Source organism: Bos grunniens, chromosome 4, assembly GCF_055505025.1.
Source record: "Bos grunniens cultivar Pamir isolate PY7600 chromosome 4, Bosgru_T2T1.0, whole genome shotgun sequence".
NCBI classification, from domain to species: Eukaryota; Metazoa; Chordata; class Mammalia; order Artiodactyla; family Bovidae; genus Bos; species Bos grunniens.
The window spans coordinates 51,534,552-51,555,139 of record NC_141168.1 but is presented as its reverse complement, the minus strand read 5'-3'; the positions used below and the strand labels follow the sequence as shown (position 1 = coordinate 51,555,139).

The window sequence follows — 20,588 nt, the reverse complement described above, 5'->3', positions numbered from 1 at the left end:
GAAATATGCTTAGGATGTAAGCCCAGCAAAGACAGAGCTTTTTGCTAGATTTGTTTACATCTCAAACCTTGGGTCTCAAAGGGTGCCTGGCAGAGCAGGTGCTCAATAAACATTTGTGTGAGTGGATAGATGGACAGACAGATGAGCTGATACCTAACACAGTAATAGAAGTGTGATCAAGGTGCTATGGGAATATAGTTTCAGAGCCATTTGTTTTGATAGGCTCCAGGGGACTTCAGAGTTGGGATGACAGACAGCCCTAGGCACTGACCTAAGAGCATTTGGCTTTGATCACCTAATTTGTTGCAATTAGATGAGTGCTAACAGAAGTCACTGTCAAATTAAGAGATAGTATAGGTAAACTGGCCAACGCTGTGCCTGTCACAGGGTGTTGTGGTGTTGTGCTCAGCTCTTTTGTAACACCATGGACTATAGCCTGCCAGGCTCCTCTGTCCATGGAATTTTCCAGTCAAGAATACTGAAGTGTTGCCATTTCCTACTCCAAGGGCTCTTCCTGACCAAGGGATTGAACCCATCTCTCACATCACCTGTACTGGCAGGCAGATTATGTACCACTGTGCCATCTTAGGAAGCCCTGTCACGGGGTACCATTCCGTACACGTCACTCTTGTTCCTTCTTCTAAGAACTTGTCCTGATAGCTCTTCCTGATTCCAGTCCTAGTTTTTCCAAGAAGCACTTCCTCAGGTGTCTATTCAAGTGTCCCTTCTCGGTGTGGTCTTTTCTGGCTGTCTCTCTAAGATTGCAGCCCTTCCCTCACACTTCCTATCCTTGTCTACATCGCTTCTGCAACCGATGTATTTTGCTTATGTGTTTATTGTGCATCTCTCTGTACTAGGATATAAGCCCAATCAGGGCAAAGATCTTTGTCAAGTTATTGCTATGTCCTCAGCGCCCAAAATACAGTCTGGCATATAGATTATGCTCAGTAAAGGTTTGTTGAATGAACAAATGAAACAAATCCCAGTTCCATTTAGCCAGAGAAAGTTGCTATGATATGCTACAGGAGAGTTTGCATTTTTCTGTTTTCCTATGATCGATATACAATGAATGTTTTGTGAGTGAGCAGAAGGGAAAACAATTCCATGAACCATTGAGGCCAAATTTTCTCTTGAAAGGAGGTAAGGTGTAGTGGCCCCTATGGCTCCACATTCTTCTAAATGTGCAGGAAAGATGCTCAAGGCTGATTTCCATCACACTCCTTTCTCTTTCAGCCGATCCCTCTGCAGGGAGGCTGGCAGTCGGGCCCGATCAGCACTGCTGGCCTCATAATCAGATTTTAATGACTGTCTGCTTCCCTTCCTACATGTTTATAGTCCTCAGCACTCTGATTAAGTTTTTGGTCCCGCAAGATAGTTAAAACCCCACAATTTGCACTGGGTGTTTTATTTTTTCTAAGTTAAGCAAGTGGGTAAATGTCTCTTTGATCTTCCCACTGTGGATGAGAGCTGTTTGTGTTTTTAAGGCCTTCAACAATTACGTGAAATGGACACAGGACTGGGTTTGAGGTTGACCTTCTGGGTGGTTTAACAGTCCCTCTAAGGTTTTTATTCTTTCTCCTCCTATCTCCCCCACACCCCAAGTCCCAGAGGAATAGAGGAAAAGAAAGCAGCAAAAAGCTCTGAGAAGAAAAAGAAACTGATGGTAGGGGCCAGCCAGAGAGTCGGCTTTCAGAGCTGGTGTTCCAGGAGGTCAGAAGCATTTCTCTGTACGGTTTCCCTCACCTTTGTTTGTGTGGGTGACTTAGTGGCGGGGAAGCAGAGAGATTAACTTGTTATCCCCATGCAGTTTGGTCAGTAGCTCTATAGGAAGGCCAATAAGGAGGAGACAGTCCCAATCATCTGCTGAGCTCTATTTGCAGCATAAAGGAGTAATGAGTAGAACTCTTGCTATTGCACTTATTCCAGCAATTATGTGTATAAGAAGGATGAGGAGCTGTGGGCCTAAGAGAGAAGGGAGGGGGCCATGGAAATCACACAGTGTCTCTGGGGCTCCCCAGCTGTGTCAGGACTGAAATATGAATGTCATGCAGGTTGGTGACTTCCTTGTGGCATGTACACATTATCCCACCCATGCCACAATTAAGTCACATTCAGTAGCACTTCATTATTTTAATTAAGCTTATTGCAAGAGTAATCATCATTGCCGTCAGTATCAATCATCAGTAATTTTTCCGATTATGGCCATAAGTGGTGACAGTCCATGTTGACAGTAAATGATAATGCCTCTGGCTTGAACTGACACTTCATTGGACTTTGCAAGGTTGCTCTGAACACTCCTGGGCTTGCTATGTAAAGAACTATTTATCTATGACAAAAGCTGGGTCTATCCGATATTTGTTTTTGCTTCCCAAATGGATAAGTTCATAATATTTGCAAAATTCATCCTTTAGTAGATGACAGCCATGGAGTCCAAAACACATTTAGAAAGAAGTTATATGCTCTGAGCTCAGGGCTGCAGCATCACAGCCGTTCCCCAACCTGTCCTAAATGTGTATTAGTTGAGTTATAGCTCTTTCTTCCAAATGGACATGGGAAATGAAGTTGTTTCGATTGCAAAATGGCTCTTGGCAGTCTCCTATTTCTAAGTGGAAGCAGGGGAAAGAAATCTGAGGGAAAACAGCTCTACTTCCCTTTATAACTGGCCCTTTCTGGCATCCGACATGATTGAAATTCTTCAACATTTAAATAAGGTTTCTCCTAAACAACAATAACCTAGTTACTTATTATTCTTGTAACTGCATTTCCATGGTTTAAAGTACTCCCTGGTCTCAACCATTTGTGCTACAAATAATTTTAATTGAGCCGAGAAACCCTTGACATTTTAGAAATTACCTTCTATTTATAAGACTTTAAGAAGAAAACCTTCCTGGCAATCCTGACCTCTGTGCGATTTGGCCTTTTTTCCCCCCCTACTTTGAGTTTTTTTTTTTTTTTTTCATTGAACCAAATTACTTTCATTTCTAATTTAATTTTTGCAGTAGCAAATAAAATGCCAATTTGATATGTTCATAAAATCCCACACAGGCTATGAAATACCCAGTCTCCTTTGACTCACACATATCAGGAAGCTGCTCATCTCAAGCCCATTCCATTAAGGTTGATGAAATGGGTTCTGGGAAGATTATTAATGATGAAGGCTTAAAAACAGAGGCTCTTTCAGGTCCTAAAATATACTTTGGGGTTTCTGGAAGTCTTTTGAATAGTGAAATTTTTAATTTTTGTTATTTATTTCCCCCAAATATCATGGATCATTCTAGTGTAGACCTTGTTAAAGCACATTACATTTTGATACAAATAAAAAATACTATGCCTTTGTACAGTGTTTTCACATTCATTGTCCTTCTTGCTCTTCAAAGGAACCTGTTCTTTCATTCAGTAAGTATTTATAGATCACTTACTATTTTCCAGGCACTATTCTAGGCACTCCAGATATAGTAGTAGGCAAAATAGCTTGTGGAACTTACATTTCAGTAGGAGACAAGTTGTGTGTGTGTTAGTCGCTCAGTAATGTCTGACTCTTTGCAAACCCATGGAGCCCATAGCCATTTCTTCCTTGATCTTCCTGACCCAGGGATCAAACCCAGTTCTCCTGCACTGCAGGCAGATTTTTTACCATCTGAATCAACAGAGAAGCCCTTAAAATAAAATAGAAGCAAGCAAAATATGTTGGCCATCTGATGTGAAGAACTGAATCATTGGAAAAGACCCTGATGCTGGAAAAGATTGAAGGCAAAAGGAGAAGAGGGTGGCAGAGGATGAGATGGTTAGATAGCATTACCAATTCAATGGACATGAATTTGAGACCTGGAGGAGGTAAGGACAAGAGCAACCTTTCAGGTAGAGAGGACAGAAAGTACAAAGACCCCAAGGCAGGAACAGAAAGGAGGTCATTGGATGTAGAGTGAAGTGAGCAATGGGCTGGTGGTATGAAATAAGATCAGAGTGGAAGCCAGAATCCCATCCTGTAGGACCTTAAATGTGAACACATGGTTTTACCCTAACTAAGATGAGGACACTGGAGTGCTTTGAGCAGAAGAATGACACAGTCTGACTTTTGCTTGAAAGGACCAGTCTTTGGCAGTGTAACAATAGGCTGGGAAGAGGGCAATGGCAGAAGGAGGGAGGTAAGTTAGGAGACCACTGCATTTATCAAGGAAAAGATGACAGTGACTCAAACCAGGGTAGTATCAAGGGAAGTGCTGAGAAACAGTTTCTGGATATTGAAATTAATTAAGGAAAATGTTATCTAGTCCTATTTTAAAGTGAGAAAACTAGGTCACAGGGTAACTGACTTTCTCAAGAATACAGAGCAAGGATGTGACAAAATTGGGCTTGTGGGTGAGAGACCCAGACCTGTGGGTAGGGGTCCCTCAGTCCACCCCGTGTGGACCAGCTGCACCTGAATACACCCTAAATATCCATCTTGGAATTCCTGCCTCAGAGCCATGGTCATGTTCTCATTACCCTAATAAATAAGGAATAGGAAGAGCAAGAGACTTCCAGTTCCCTGTGTACCTGGATGGCTAATGCTACCTGACAAGTAGCAGGTTGGAGCCTAATGAATGGCTGGGAGAAATAGGAGCAGGAGTGCTTGCTTCTAGGGGAAAAGAGGTGCTCATTAGCTATCCAGTTGCTCAGATGGTTCAGCCTCTTGTTTCAAGCAGACCCCAGTACCATCGGCCACCTTTCTGTAAACAAGCAATTCTACTACTGCTTTGGGGCCCTATGGATATTTAAAAAACAACTGGGGTGAGATTCATATAACATAAAATGAACCATTTTAATTTTTAAGTGAACCATTCAATGGCATTTAGTACATTCAAATGTTGTACAACCATCACCTCCATCTGCTACTGCTGCTGCTAAGTCACTTCAGTCGTGTCCAACTTTGTGTGACCCCATAGACGGCAGCCCACCAGGCTCCCCTGTCCCTGGGATTCTCCAGGCAAGAACACTGGAGTGGGTTGCCATTTCCTTCTCCAATGCACGAAAGTGAAAAGTGAAAGGGAAGTTGCTCAGTCGTGTCCAACTCTTAGCGACCCCATGGACTGCAGCCCACCAGGCTCCTCCGTCCATGGGATTTTCCAGGCAAGAGTACTGGAGTGGGGTGCCATTCCCAGATATTTTCATCACCCTGAAAAGAAACCCCATTAAGTAGTTACTTCCCATTCTCCTCTTGCACCAGGCTTTGGTAACCACAGATCTACTCTTTGTCTCTATGAATGTACCCATTCTAGATATTTCCTATAAATAGAATCATATAACATGTGGCCCTTTTGTGTCTGATTTCTTTCATTTAGCCCAGTGTTTTTTGAGATGCACCCATGTGATAGCATGAATCAGTACTTCATTCCTTTCTCTGGCTGACTAATTCTTTCTTGTGGGCTACCCAGGTGGTGCAGTGGTAAAGAATCTGCTTGCTAATGCAGGAGTTGCAGGAGACATGACATGAGGTCAGTGCCTGGGTTGGGAATATCCCTTGGAGGAGGACATGGCAAGCCACTCCAGTATTCTTGCCAGAAAACTCCCATGGATAGAGGAGTCTGGCGGATTACAGTCCACGAGGTCACAAAGAGTGGGACATGACTGAGCAACTGAAAACACACACATACACACACACACACACATCATATGTTTATCCATTCATTCATTTAGTGGACATTTGAATTGTTTCCCTCTCTTGGTTATCATGAATAGCCCTGCTATAAACAGGTATATATGTGTGTTGGTTTGAGTACCTGTTTTAGTTCTTTGGGCAGTATTCCTAGGAGTGGGATTGGTGGGTCATATAGTAATTCTGTGCTTAACTTGTAAAGAAAAACAAACTTTTCCACAGCAACTGAATCATTTTCATTCCCATCACCAATGTGCAAGGATTCCAGTTTCTCCACATCCTAACCAACACTTGCTAATTTTCCTTTTTTTAAAAATGTTAATAGCTATTCTAGTGGACATGAAATGGCATCTCACTGTGGTTTTGGTTTGCATTTCCATATGGCTAATGCTGTTGATCATCTTTTCATGTGCTGGAAGCAAATGTACGAATGCTTATTTAAGTTCCTTGCTCTTTTTAATTATTTTGTTGTTGCTGTGTTGTAAAAATTCTTTATATAGTTGGATACTAGACTTTTATCAGAAAAATGATAATTTCTCCCTTTCTGTAGATTGTCTTTTCACTTTCTTGCTGATGTCCTTTGATGCACAATAGCTTTTAATTTTGATGAATCCCAACTTACCTATTTGTTGTTGTTGTTCAGGCTCAGTTCACCTGTTTTTTCCCCGAACTTTAAACTTTTTATTTTGTATTGGGGTATAGCTGATTAACAATGTTGTAGTAGTTTCAGATGAATAGAGAAGGGACTTAGCTGTATATATAAATGTATCATTTCACCTGGTTTCTTTAAATCAATGTTAATGTGAACAACAACAACGATTTTAATAATGGTGAACACTAACACAGAAGGAGGAAGTCATAGAAAAGCATCTATGAGTTTTTTCTAGTTTAGACCAGGATCTGGGACAGACATGGAATTTGCCAAACTCAAAAAATCTGAAGCTGTAGACCTCAAAGTATTCCTCTTTAAAACATGTTATGAGGTATGTCAAGCTGCCCTCACAAAAGACCTACAAACATAATAGCTTAAACCAGAAAGAAATTAATTTTTTCCGTCTTATGACAAAGGTAGGATAGCTCAACAGGGTCAGGGTCCCAAGCTGCATCTAATGTCCTGTTTGCCATCCTTAACACATGCCCTCCATCTTGTGGTCTGAGATGGTTGTCCCAAGCTACATCAGCATTCCAAGCAGCAGGAAGGGGAAGAGGAAAGAGGTTATGCTCCTTCCCTTTAAGGGTAAGTCCCAGAGTTTACACACATCAATTCTGCTCACTCCCATTGCCCAGAACTTAGTCACATGACTAAGGAAGGTTGGGAAATGTGATCTTTAATTCAGCAGCTATGTGCCCAAATAAAAACTCTGTGAAATTATAGAGGAAATTACATATAGGGGGGAAAAAATACAATCTTGGACATAGAACCTCAACTTTATTAACATTCAGAGTTGCAATCTGAGTTGTGTTGCTGAAATTAGGAGGAACTAATTTTACTAAGATAAATCGTCAGGGAAAGTATTCCAATAGGTGTAGGGAAAAGGGAGAAGGAAATGATGAGCTGTCTGAAAGAGCACACAGATGATGAAACAGTGGAGGGGAGCCATGTGTTTGTATCCGTGTCCCTTTAGTGTGGAAGATTTTATGGGCAGAGATTTCTATCTGGACGACAAACCAACCACAAAAACAAAACCCAAACAGATGTTGCTTTAGTGCTTTAGCACTATTAAGTGCTTTCACAAACTTTTTTTCATTGAGTTGTTATAACAACCTTATATACCATATATGGCAGGTAATGCTCCTGCATCTCACCTCCATGATTAAAGGGAATCTCTGAGGTTAGGAAGCTTCTAGCTATTTGGTAGCAGAGGCAGGATTCAAATTCAGCTTCCCCTGACCTATCTTATATTTATTTGGTGCAGGACTTTCCCATGGTGCGTTGGAAGATCCCCTGGAGAAGGAAATGGCAACCCACTCCAGTATTCTTGCCTGGAGAATCCCATGGACAGAGGAGCCTGGTGGGCTACAGTCCACAGGGTCGCAAAGAGTTGGGCACGACTGAGCGCCCTACTTTCTTACTTACTTATGTACCCAGATGTAGCTCATGAGCTAGACTACCTGAGGCCCAAAGCCCAACATGTCTACCAGGAGGGTCTAGTAGTCCTACCCATAGGCCTTTCATCTTTCCAGACCCGCTGTTAAACTCAGTAGAGTCCTGGAAGGTCCCTGGAGTGTCAGTTTCACTCGTCTGCCTCTCTGGCCCACTGCAGCTGGTATGAGCAATGAGACAGCAGGCCAGGGAAAGACAGAGGCTGGAGGCTGGGGTGAGTAGTGTTGGCAAATATGCTGTGGGGAACCCCAGTACCCTCTTGAGCAAAAGGGGAGTTCATGGCCCTGGATTCACATCAAACACACTGGCCAGGGCCCCTGTCAGGGCTTGGAGTCAGAGATGGCCACATGCACATCCTCACTACTCCCCCACAAGCAAATTCATTCCTCATTTCAGCAGACACCTCAGAGACACCTTGGGCACTTAGTATTGGCTGCATAAAAATAAAAATGCAGTGACATAAAATACCTTGTCTAATTGTTTTCCTACAAGTTATTGAGGATTTTGATGATAACAGGAGATTATGACCCAAAGTTTCTTATCTGGGGGCCAACATTGCTTCTAGGAAAAGGCAAGAGATTTAAAGGCAGAAGTCTTGCTGCTATGGAACATATGATCTTTGGCAAGTCATTCAAGCTCCCTGAACCTCAGTTTTCTCATCTGAGTCATGGGAGCTAATAGTCATCACAAGAGTGGTAACACACATCTCTGGGGAAGTTCAAAGGTCAAACAAGATAATAGGTGGGGAATTGCTTTGTAAACTTTTGTAAATATTTGTAAGTGATATACAAATATTAACTGTTATTATAGTATAAAGTTGGCCTTTAAATATTGCACCAACACAAAGTTAAGAGGGACTAAAAATGAGAGAGAGGTTCAAGGACAGCCATAAGGTTATTGACTCTGCTTTGGTCCTAGTTTGCTGACATATCTTCTCGAGGGGTCCAATGTCAATCCTGGGTGAGAAATCATTAGGATTATAGACAATGACTCATAACCTCACCTCCTCATATTTCTACAAACACAAAGTTTTTCAAAGTATTTTATTCAACTTTTCACAAAAACATCATTCCTGTTTAGTGTTGGGAAAAGTCTGGGTTTTTTTTTTTTTTTTTAACAGTAATAGAAGCTTATTTGTTCATTCTCAGGCAAATAGCCTTGGGGCTCCTGGTAATTTCAAGATATGAAAATTTTTAAAGGGACAAAAATATAGAGCATGGGAAAATCAGCTATTGTACAAATCACAGCAATTTAAAAATGATTTTTCCCATCTAGGGATTTCTGTTACATGGTTCTCTTTTACATTATTTTTAGTATATGTTTTTAAACTATTTTCCTCAGCAATTTTGGATAAGATTGAGGTCTAGTCCTATACTTATTTTAAGCAGTTCTGAAAATGAGGCATCCAATAAGATATTTGAAGAAAGGGATGAATATAGGCCAAACTCTTAATAGCCGTTACCTTTGAGGGGGTTTGGAGCAGACCTTAGGAGTCAGAGAGCTCTATTGCTTCTTGACCCTGTTACAATGAGCATATACTGTAGTCAAATTGCAAATAATGTACATTTGTAAAAATAACAAAAATAGAAATAAACTGTGTCAGAAAAGAAATGTCTAGACGAGTCCTCATATTATCTGACAAAAATACCATCGACATGGAATCCCCTTTTATCTCCCTAACTCTTCTCCAGGCCTACTCTCCTCCCCCACAATACAGCGACTTGGCAAATCATTGAAAATTATTGGAAAATTTGAGGAAGAAGGCAAGTCCAGTTTTGGTGTAGGTAGCTATATTGATGAATCTGAAACCAAAGTCCACTAGACTACAACCTCTTGAAGTACAGGGGCTTTTTTGTTTCATTCTTTAAATCATTCATTCATTCCATCCCATAAATGTTTATTGAGTGCTAGGTACTATTCTATGCACACAAATAAAAAACCAGATAACAAAACAGATACAAATCTCTGCCTTCATTGAACTTATTTTCTAGTATTGATGCATATAGTCTTAAAATTTTGTTGAATAAGTGAATTTGTTAACAAAAAATTAGATTGAACATTTACTGTGAAGTAGAAATTATTTTGAGCTTTGAAGTTACAGTAGTGAACCTAACAAAGCTTATATCTTACATGAGGGAAAGACAGACATAAAGCAGATAAGTCAATACATCAGTGTGAGATGGTAAGTTGTATACAGCTTGGCCACTGGTACTGACACTACTTCCTGTGTATACATATAACTGTAGCTTCAAAAATGGGGAAATCAGCAGACCTTGCTTGTTGCCCACTGGTTTAGGTCTTTGAACTTACCGTGACAGATGGAACTAAAATTCTTCCCATAAAGGTGGCTTGCTTCAGAGACTGTGGGGCATTATCTTAGTTTTCCATTGCTACCATAACAAATTATCACAAAAGTCGGGGCTTTAACAATACAAATTTATTATCTTAGGGTTCTGGAGATCAGGAGTAAGAGATGGGTCTCACTGAGCTAAAACCGAGGTGTTTGTAGAATCTTGTTTCTTCTAGAGGCTCTGGGGTAGAATCTGTTCCCTTGCTTTTTCCAGCTTCTGGAGACTGCTCACATTCCCTGCCTTATGGCTCTTTCCTCTATCTTCTCAAAGTCAGCAACAGTAGGCTGAGTCCTTCTCACATGGACAACTCTCTGCTTCTCCCTTTCAGGCCTCCCTCTTCCACTTTTCGGAGAAGGCAATGGCACCCCACTCCAGTACTCTTGCCTGGAGAATTCCATGGACGGAGGAGCCTGGAAGGCTGCAGTCCACGGGGTCGCTGAGGGTCGGACACGACTGAGCGACCTCACTTTCACTTTTCACTTTCATGCATTGGAGAAGGAAATGGCAACCCACTCCAGTGTTCTTGCCTGGAGAATCCCAGGGACGGGGGAGCCTGGTGGGCTGCTGTCTATGGGGTCGCACAAAGTCAGACACGACTGAAGTGACTTAGCAGCAGCAGCTTCCACTTTTAAAGATGCTTATAATTCCACTGAGGCCTGCCTGGATAACCCAGGATAATCTCCCCACCCTAAGGCCAGCTAATTAGCAACCATAATTCCCTTTGCCACACAGCCTAACATATTCCCAGGTTCTAGGGATTAGGACGGAGAAGGCAATGGCACCCCACTCCAGTACTCTTGCCTGGAAAATCCCATGGACGGAGGAGCCTGGTGGGCTGCAGTCCATGGGATCGCTAAGAGTTAGACATGACTGAGCAACTTCACTTTCACTTTTCACCTTCATGCGTTGGAGAAGGAAATGGCAACCCACTCCAGTGTTCTTGCCTGGAGAATCCCAGGGACGGCGGAGCCTGGTGGGCTGCCGTCTATGGGGTCGCACAGAGTCGGACACGACTGAAGCGACTTAGCAGCAGCAGCAGGGATTAGAACATTTTAAGGGGCCGCCATTCTACCTACCACAAGCAGGCCAGAAAAGGAGAAGCTAGTTTTCTTCCTCAGCTCTTATTCCCAATTTCTAGCACAGTGTTGAACATCTAGGAAGTACTGACTGGTTTATATGTAATGTTGGGAAATAGAATAGAAAATGCTACATTCTCTAGAACTCGGGACATGTGGAACCCGTATTTATTTTCAAAGCTACATCATCTTTCCCTGGCTGGCTGTCCTGTGGGGCAGCAAGCTCAGTAACTTCCACAAGCAAACTTAAAAATTTCCTGCAGAAGGGCCTTTAATCATCTGCTTTATGTTTTCTTAGAACTGCTTAAGTATAGGGAAGATTCCTTTCAGCAACAATCTCTTATTTCTTATCTTCATATTCTTCCTTTTTGCATAGTAGCTTACAGTTTATAGAGCACTTTCATGTACTCTCACTTGACCCTCATGAAAACTTTGTCAGGGGGAAGAGCTGTGAATACAGTTCTTTACATTTTTGCAGTTAGGAAACTGAACTTCATCTAGAAGGCATGACTTCTCCAAGATTGTGAAGCCAGGACATGGACCAGGTTGTCTGATACCAAAGTCTGCACCCTTCCCATCACAATGTGTTGTCCTCAGGAGTCACTTCTCTTATTTCAGGACTGGAGTCCCAGGACCAAGTTCCATCTTCACTATACAATCATCGTTACCATCACCACTATTACCTTTATCATCCTTATCATCATCACCATCCTTCTCATACCATCCTTGTTATCATCATTGCTATGAATTTCCTCAAACTTATTCATCAGAAGAAACCTCCTTCATGTGTCAGTAGCCACCTTTATCTCTGTCCATGAAGGGGAAACCATGACTGAGCTTAGCGATTCACTTTTTTATTTCTGAACATGTCAAGAAATCAGTCATTCTGATCGCTATCCCTATGAATAACCCCTTTACCAATCTTCCCTAGTGACACCCAGACTCAGTCTCTATGTGGTTGAAAAAAGTTAGTGATCCGCAGTCAATGTGACCGATACTACCAGCATCAGTATGCATCTCTGACATGCCTATTCCAATTATCTCTGGCTGCAAACCAAGCCACCTCAAAACATAATGATTTAAAACAATCATTTTACTTGCTCATGATTCTAAAAATCTGAACAATATTCAGCTGAGTAGTTCTTCCTTCAGTCCTGTTGGTGGTCACTCATGTGAGAATGAAAAGGTAAAAAACAGTATCTCAGTATTATTATGAAAATAGTTTTGACCTTACATACCATCTGGAAGGGTCTCAGGGACCTCCTTCCAAAGGGTCCCTGGAACCCACTTTGAGAACCAGTAGGCAACCTATTTTTGGTTCTTCATTTTCAGACTGGACTATGGCTTGTCTGGGACAAGGGACACCAGTTAACTCTGGGGAAACTCTCTGAAGTCCTGAGGGTGCTGGGGGAACTTTTCTAATTGCCAAACAGTGAGCAGGAGCAACCAGTGCCCGCCTGACTGACATCACTAAATTCAGTTTCCAATCTCCAGAGTGACTTAGCCTCCTTCATGGCACTCCTACATGCAGACTCCAGCGAAGAGATGCATCCAAGGCAGAATTCCTGTTACCTTCTTACAAGGTTTGTGGGATTTTCTTGGAGTCGATTTTTTTTCTTGTCAGAATTTAACATTTCTGCTATCCAACCTGAGTCTTGCTTCCTGGTAGATCTTCCATGACACTTGCCATGTTTTCAATATATCTCTCGGCAGCATCACCCTTATATTTATTAAAGGAGGGAGGGGTTGAGCATGCAGCTCTCATTAAAACCCATGCCAGTCACACTGCTTTGAAAATTTAGTGGTTAGCTAATATAAAAGTCATAAAAGGTTTGGGGTTCTGAGGACTTCCATAAACTTACAATTTTAGGTGCCCTGAGATGCAATTTCTGAGCAATTTCTTTGATCTCTGGCTGCCCTGGTAAATCATTTATTAGGGCAGCCTTTTTAAACAGAATCCTCTCAACCTCTCCCACAAGATATATAAAATTACATACTCTGCAAACAGTCATCAACCCCCTGCACTTACTGTATTCACTGATTACAAACTGATGGAGATGTGAGGAGCTTTTTCAGCCAAGTCTTTTTATTCTCAGAAGTAGGCAGAAGAGACAATGATGATGTGCTACACAATGCCAACATAGTTGCCTGAGATTTCTAAAATGGGATACCGCCATACCACAAACATCATTCTTCAGTGGTGTTTGTTTTTTAAAGACTGATTTTCACAACTAATAGAGTTCTAAGCCTTTCTGGGTCAATCTCCAAGTCAGCCTGCTCATACCAGTCTTTGTATTTTCCTCCCCCTCTTTCCCTACCCTGCTTCATCTTTCTGTCTGCCCTGATTTTTAGGGACTCCCAAGTCCTAAAAGAGAGAGGAGCAGCCATTAGATCTCCATAATCACCCTGGCTTCACTCCTCTCTCTTCTCCCCCCATCACCGTGTGTGTGTCTATATTACTAAAAATACTAGGGAGAACACATTAGAGTTCCTAACTCTTCTCTTAAGCCACTAATACAATAACGAATACTTACTGAGTGCCACTTACTACATGCCAGGCCCTATGGAGGAGGTTTTATAGGCAACGTCCATTGTCAAATTCTGATTTGCTGCTGAAAGTTGTATCTGACTTATTTCTTGGGGGAACTGATTTTAAAGGAGAAGCAAATCTCCCTGGCCTACCCAATACTCTACTTCCACTTTAATTTAAAAAAGAAAAGCGTTCATCCCTTTGCAAACACCCAGCCCTTCTCTTTGAAATGGGGACTTTCCCTGTGGTTAACATTTCAGCACCAAGATAAATGCCCTCTGAGACTTTCTGCTGGAGATGCAGCCAAGCTCTTCCACCTAATTGGTAGGAAAGTCAGTGAGGGCTCTGTGGAATTGCTGGGCCTAACTCATAATGGATTAGTAAACTGAGAATGAACAAGGCCACAGAATTGTCATTGATGTGCAGAAAAAGTATGTGGATCCTTTCAGGATATTGCAAATGGAGCACCTTATAAAGTAAAATCCAGCTGTTCTTTTTCCTGAGTTTGATGAAAGACCATTTTCTGTCACTTAAATATGGCTATCATGTAAGAGTTTACATGAAACATGTATTTAGAACTTAGCTACAGGATAATTTTTATCTTTCTAGGGGATTGGTAGGCTTTCTTGGAATGAACTAAGGAAGCTCAAAGACAACTGACATTTAATCTCAGTAACTCTCTTTGTCTTCATGATTTTAAGTTTCTTTCTTCCTTTTCTTCCTCCTGATTTTCTGATCTTAATTTCTATTTTACTAATGATATTGTATAGATTCATTAAGATATTTTACTTCAAATCACTTTTAGGAGCCTAAGATATAAATAAGTATTCCTGGCTAAAGTGCTGCCTTTGGTATCTGTGCACTTACAGCTCACTGATTGCCATGCCTGCTTCCTCTTCACTTGTTCATTCAATAGAGCTTTATAAACACAGGGGAGCAGTGTAGGGCAGTTGAAAAGGACACAGGTCCCAGAATCAGTTTCTACAACTTTTAACCTGTGACCTCCAGCGGGTCATCTAATTTCTTTGTGTCTCAGTTTCCTCATCTGGAAAATGGAACTGATTGGTGACATTCTTAAATCTTAATAGTGAAGATTAAAATAATACAGGGAAAGTACTTAAAAACAACATCTAATACATACTGTCTCAATAATATTAGCTTTCATGAAGATCACTGTTATTTTTTATTAGATGCTGTTATGGACTGAATTGTGTCCCTACCCAAAATTTATACATTGAAGTCCTAACCCCCCGTACCTCAGAATATTACTCTATTTCGAGATAGAGCCTTGAAAGAGGCAATTAAGTTAAAATAAAGTCATTTGGGTGGCCCCTAATCCAATATGATTGGTGTCCTTATAAGAAGGAGGACATTTGGACACAAACATATACAAAGGGAAGACCATGTGAAGACATAAGGAGATGGTGGTCATCTATAAGTCAAGGAGAGAAACCGCAGAAGAAACCAACCTTGTCAACACCCTGATCTAGAGCCTCCAGAAACTTGAGAAAATTAATTTCTTTTATTTAGATCTGTTGTACATTTTATACGGCCATCCTAGGACATTAGTACAGACACCTACTATGCGCTTGGCTCTTTCCCAGTCACTGGACATACAGTGGTGGTGACACTGCTTTTATGAGGGTTTTATTCTGGTGGAGATAACTAATGAACATGTAAGCAAATCTAGGAACAACATAATTTCAAGAAATAGTAGATGTTATGAGAAAAACAGTAATGATGATATGAATGCTGTGACATGGGTGTTGGTGCATCTATTCGGACTAGATGGCTTGCCACCAGAGAGGACCTGCTCATGAACTGACAAGAGGGAGCCAGTATAGGAACACCAGCTCCAGTGTACCCCAGGCAGAAGGAAGTTGCCTGATCTGTTGGAGGATCGAAGAAATGCACACCGTGGCCGGAGGACAAAGAAGAAGGGGAGATGGGCAGGAAAGGAGGGGAGGGAGGAGCAGGGTCAGGTCACACAGGGCCTGCAGGCCAAAGAAAGATATTTGAATTCATATTTTAAAAGCTTACTATGCTGAGAGTGGAATGAATGAGAGAGGGCTGGAGTAGAATCTGGGAAAGCAGTCAGAAAAATGCTACATGTAGACTGGGGGGCAGTGGTGAAGACAGAGAGAAGACAGATGGATGGATGTAAATCCTGATGTATTTATTTTGAAGGAAAAATTTATAGAACTTGTTTGTGAATTACACACAGGTGAATATCAGATTAAAAAGGTGCTTGGTTTTTAAATTGAATAACTGCATGGGAAGTGGTAGCATTTGCTGTGGGGAAGACAGTAGAAAGTAGGGGCATGGGGAGAAGTTTGGGGGTGGAAATTAGAGCTACACTATGACCCTACCATGGCCAAGATGCCTACTATACTTTCAGTTGGAAATGTCAAGGAGCCTGTTAATATTGGAGTTAGAGCCCCAGGAGACTGAGAGCTAGAGATACACATTTGTGTGTCAACCATGAGAATGGATAGGATCACCTAGGAAGATGCCAGAGCAGAAAACCTGGGAATAGGACAGAGCTCCTGTGTGCTCCAAATGAAGAGCATTAAGAGCAGGAGTTTAAGAAAAAGCCACCAGTGAGGTAGGAAAAAAGCAGAAGAGTGCATATCACAGAAGCAGAGAGGAAATGAGAGGCAATAACCACACACACTGACACCCCATCCACACGGATACGTGGTGGTAAGTATGTTGGAGAATGCATGTGTGTTCCCAGAGGACTCACACACACACGTGTGTGTGCATATATCCTGAGTGCTATCGGAGTATATAGTTACAGAATCCAATGCTTCTAGGGTTTGCAGCTCTTTTTAAAATTACATTTTACACATCAGTAAACTTGTAATGCAGGAACTGCTTTCTTAGGGTTATTTATATCCCTGGGTTGCAGAAGGATTTGTCAGGAAATAATATGAATGTTATTTATCTGACTGTTCAGCTTTATTGACTGCCACATTTCACATCCTTCAGTTCTTTTTGGCAGAGGAGTAAATAACACTGCTATTAACCTCTAACACTGGTATAAAAATAGGCAGTTATTAAGGGGTAAATATTACTTTGACGATTATTGCCCCAGTCTGCTTTCTCTGGGAGATGTAATAAATAAGGCCTCTCGTGGGGTCCACAAAGTTCCCAATTTTGTTGAGGGAGCTGGCAGCTCTCCTGGCCACAGGCTGTGATTTGGAACCATGTGGAGCCAACAGAAAACACTCCATGAGCTATTGCTTGTTCCTGGAGGAAATCAAGGCAGCGTTAATGCAAAAGCTGAAGTATCAGGTTAAGATTTGTACTGGGAGCGAATTAGGGAGCTCTGAGACCCCAGCTAAGAGCCCAGGGGTTTGGGTTCAGGAGCAGGTGAGTCTGTGGAAGCCTGGGGTTTGTTGTGTTCCCAGTTGATGAACCCAAGCTATGGCTGTAAAAGCTCAGTTCAGTTCAGTTCCTCAGTCATGTCCGACTCTTTACGACCACGTGGACTGCAGCACGCCAGACTTCCTTGTCCATCACCAACTCCCAGACCTTGCTCAAACTTATGTCAATCGAGTTGGTGATGCCATCCAACCATCTCATCCTCTGTTGTCCCCTTCTCCTCCTGCCTTCTGTTGTCCCCTTCTCCTCCTGCCTTCAATATTTCCCAGCATCAGGATCTTTTCTAATGAGTCATTTTTTTGCACCAAAGCTCAGGACCCAGAGTTTTCCATGGTCATTTAACAAGGAGTACTCCGTTTTACAGGTAAAGAGATGCAGAGTTATGGTAACAGGCAGAAAGAGAGAGAGAGAGAGTCTAAGACTAGAGGCCAAGAACTCAAGCCTGTAGTCTCAACACCAGCCTCCAGTTATGATTCTGGGCAAGTTCTTTGCCTTTCATCCATAGTAAACAAAGGGACTGAAATACACGGTTTCCTAAGACCTCTCTAGCCCAGAAGTGCCTTGTTGAACACGAGTTAGACCTGACTGGGTGAGTCTACCAGGTGTGGGGAAGGTCCTAGTGAGGGTGAGCTGATAGTGGTGATGTCCACCGCATAGGATTAGCAACCACCTTGTCATTCTACAGGAGGTGCCAGTAAGAGTGGGACCTGTATGCTCAAGCAAGCCCTGGCTGTAGCCTGAACTGAGAGCCACTCAGCTTTACCTTTCTGCCAGAGATACTATAACATTAGCAAACATCGTATGTTATTGTTTGCTCTTCAGGACTAAATTTTTTGGCTTCAGAGATGATTTTCGATCTTGTTTTAACCTCTGATTACAGATGTGAAAACATGGGATTTTTCTTCTCCTGAAAAGCATTTAAATCTAGACTGCATGATTAAAAAAGGTTTTGTGCAGAATGAGAGGCATGCATACTTCATAGTGTACAGAAGGTTAACTGCTGAAAAGCTGCCTTGATGTGAATGCATCCTAGAAACACAACATTTAAGAGAAATTTTGTAAAATGAAGGGTTCTAGCATTAATTTCAGAGAAGGCAATGGCACCCCACTCCAGTACTCTTGCCTGGAAAATCCCATGGATGGAGTAGCCTGGTAGGCTGCAGTCCATGGGGTTGCTAAGAGTCGGGCACGGCTGAGCGACTTCACTTGCATTTTTCACTTTCATGCATTGGAGAAGGAAATGGCAACCCACTCCAGTATTCTTGCCTGGAGAATCCCAGGGACAGAGGAGCCTAGTGGGCTGCCCTCTATGGGGTCGCACAGAGTCGGACACGACTGAGTCGACTTAGCAGCAGCAGTATTAATTTAGTTTGTATGTTTGAAAACCATGGGTTTTCACACATCAGTGGTAGTGGAGGTGGTGATTTGCAATAGGTATGGTTCTGCTTTCCTACATCTTAAACTATGCTAAAATAATTAAACGTAGTATCACTCAAGCTACTTGCTGCATAAGACAAAACTTTATGGGATCTTTGCACTTCCATTCTGCTTGGAAAGCAGATGATACTTATTCAAGAGAGTTTTACTTATGAAACAATAGAAATATGTGCAAAAGAGTGAGCCATATAATGTCATAGACCCCATTTGGCATAAATGTCTATAGGAGGGCTTGGAAATCTAGGCCTCATTGAATTTTCCCAGGATTTGCTATTTTATACTACAATGTTAAGAGACACTATGCTAGTATTTCTTAATGGTTGTAAATTGTTGCAGGGAGGCATTTAAAATCATTACTAGGGTCACTTGACTGGCTAGTTACCCCTAAGATAACTAAAAGAAATGTGCATTTGGTAAAGGACAAGATAATTTTGTGTTTAATAGTAACAGAGGTGTAAACACATATATGATACACATATAAGATGGGAATGGAGAACAAGGAGAGAAAACTCGGAGAAATGATGAGAGGGGATTATAGAGAGGTTGGATGATCACAGAGGAAGGGAAAGGTGCCTCTCTAACCACAGAATTCTTCACTGATGAGGAACCCCGCCCACCCACTGTCCTGGAACTAAGGCCACTCTAGCATGAGACAGCCAGTCTGTGGAACATCCAAAAGTCCCAACACTGACACACTGCCAGGGAATCCGGCCCTCCTAACCCAGCATAGCCCATTGGTCAGCAATCACAATAAGTGCTCCTGTTGCTATGGAGACTGGCTATAGTGCTCCTTGGTATGAACTCCTCCCACAAACGGTTCATCTCCTCTCAGCACTCTTTTTTACTGGACCTGTTCTGTTCTTTCTAAAAACAAAACTGGATTTGTCCATGGTTCCTACTTGAAAATGAGCAAGGATTCAGACAGAACAGTCACAGTAGGCCACGGGGGTCCTCCTGAGAAAGAAATCATTTTAATGGAAAAACAGCCCTCACCCCTGGAACTGTCCAGAGTAGTTTGGGACAAGCGATTCTGAAGACAGGGTGGTGTCTTTGACCTAGAATTGTCTACCGGCTGTAGCTCCCATTGGAATAATTGTGGGTCCTTTGATTGGAGGAAAGGAGTAGGGTCTCAGTGAAAACAAACCTAATCAAGAGAAGGGGGAAAACATTTGTGAGGCCATGTAAGACCTTCCTAAGACTATCCCCCGCTACCCAAGAACTATCAAGGGACACATTTACTGGGTCTCTTTTCATGGGAGGGGGGCAGGAGTGCTATATACCTATAAGAACTGGTTTAAACAAGAGCTAGTAGAATTCGAGTTGTTGTTACATAATTCCATTTGTACTCTAGGATGAGGAGATCTGGAGAAATCAAGTCCCCAGTGTCAAATCAGATGCTCCCCCAGATACTCTGGTGCACAAGATTTAGATCTGATGTCATTGTCACAGTGTGGGCTTTGGGCTGGCAGTATTACTACCACCTGGGAACTTGTTGGAAGTACAGAATCTCAGGCCCCACTGTAGACCTAATGAGTCAGAATCTGCATTTAACAAGATTCTATGCACATTAAAATTTGAGAAGCAATTCCCAAAGTAGTGGTTCTCAGTTTTGGTCACACACCAGAATTGTCTAGGGAGCTTAAAAAACTATTGATTATTGGGTCTTATTTCCAAAAGATTCTGATGGTATGTCCTGGGCTCTGAGATTTTTTTAAAAGCTCCCTATATGATTTTAAGATGCAGCCAGGGAAAAGAACTAAAGGAAGAACTTTTTGAGAATTTTGACTTTCACAGAAATATTATGAAAAGTCATGTGCAATGACATGTTGGTAGCTTGAACCATATTTTCACACAGATATATTAACATTTCAAGTCTTTTATCTAAGTCTGTGCCTTCAGTTCAGTTTCTCAGTCGTGTCTGACTCTGCAATCCCATGGACTGCAATTTGACCTGCATACAGATTTCTCAGGAGGCAGGTCAGGTGGGCTGGTATTCCCATCTCTTTAAGAATTCTCTGTTAGTCAGTGTCATAGTGACTTAAGACACACTTGTTATTTATAGAATCTT

The 20,588-nt window shown here is 41.9% G+C and overlaps 1 long non-coding RNA gene across 1 annotated transcript in view; it reads left to right on the top strand.

Moving 5' to 3' along the window:
* The window catches only part of LOC147374134 (uncharacterized), a 109,296-nt gene that overhangs the window by 41,060 nt on the left and 47,648 nt on the right, over nt 1-20,588 (top strand). Inside the window, exon 2 of the long non-coding RNA XR_015162474.1 lies at nt 1-20,588. This exon is cut by the window's left edge and continues 38,914 nt beyond it; it is cut by the window's right edge and continues 47,648 nt beyond it. This is a non-coding gene — a long non-coding RNA (uncharacterized LOC147374134).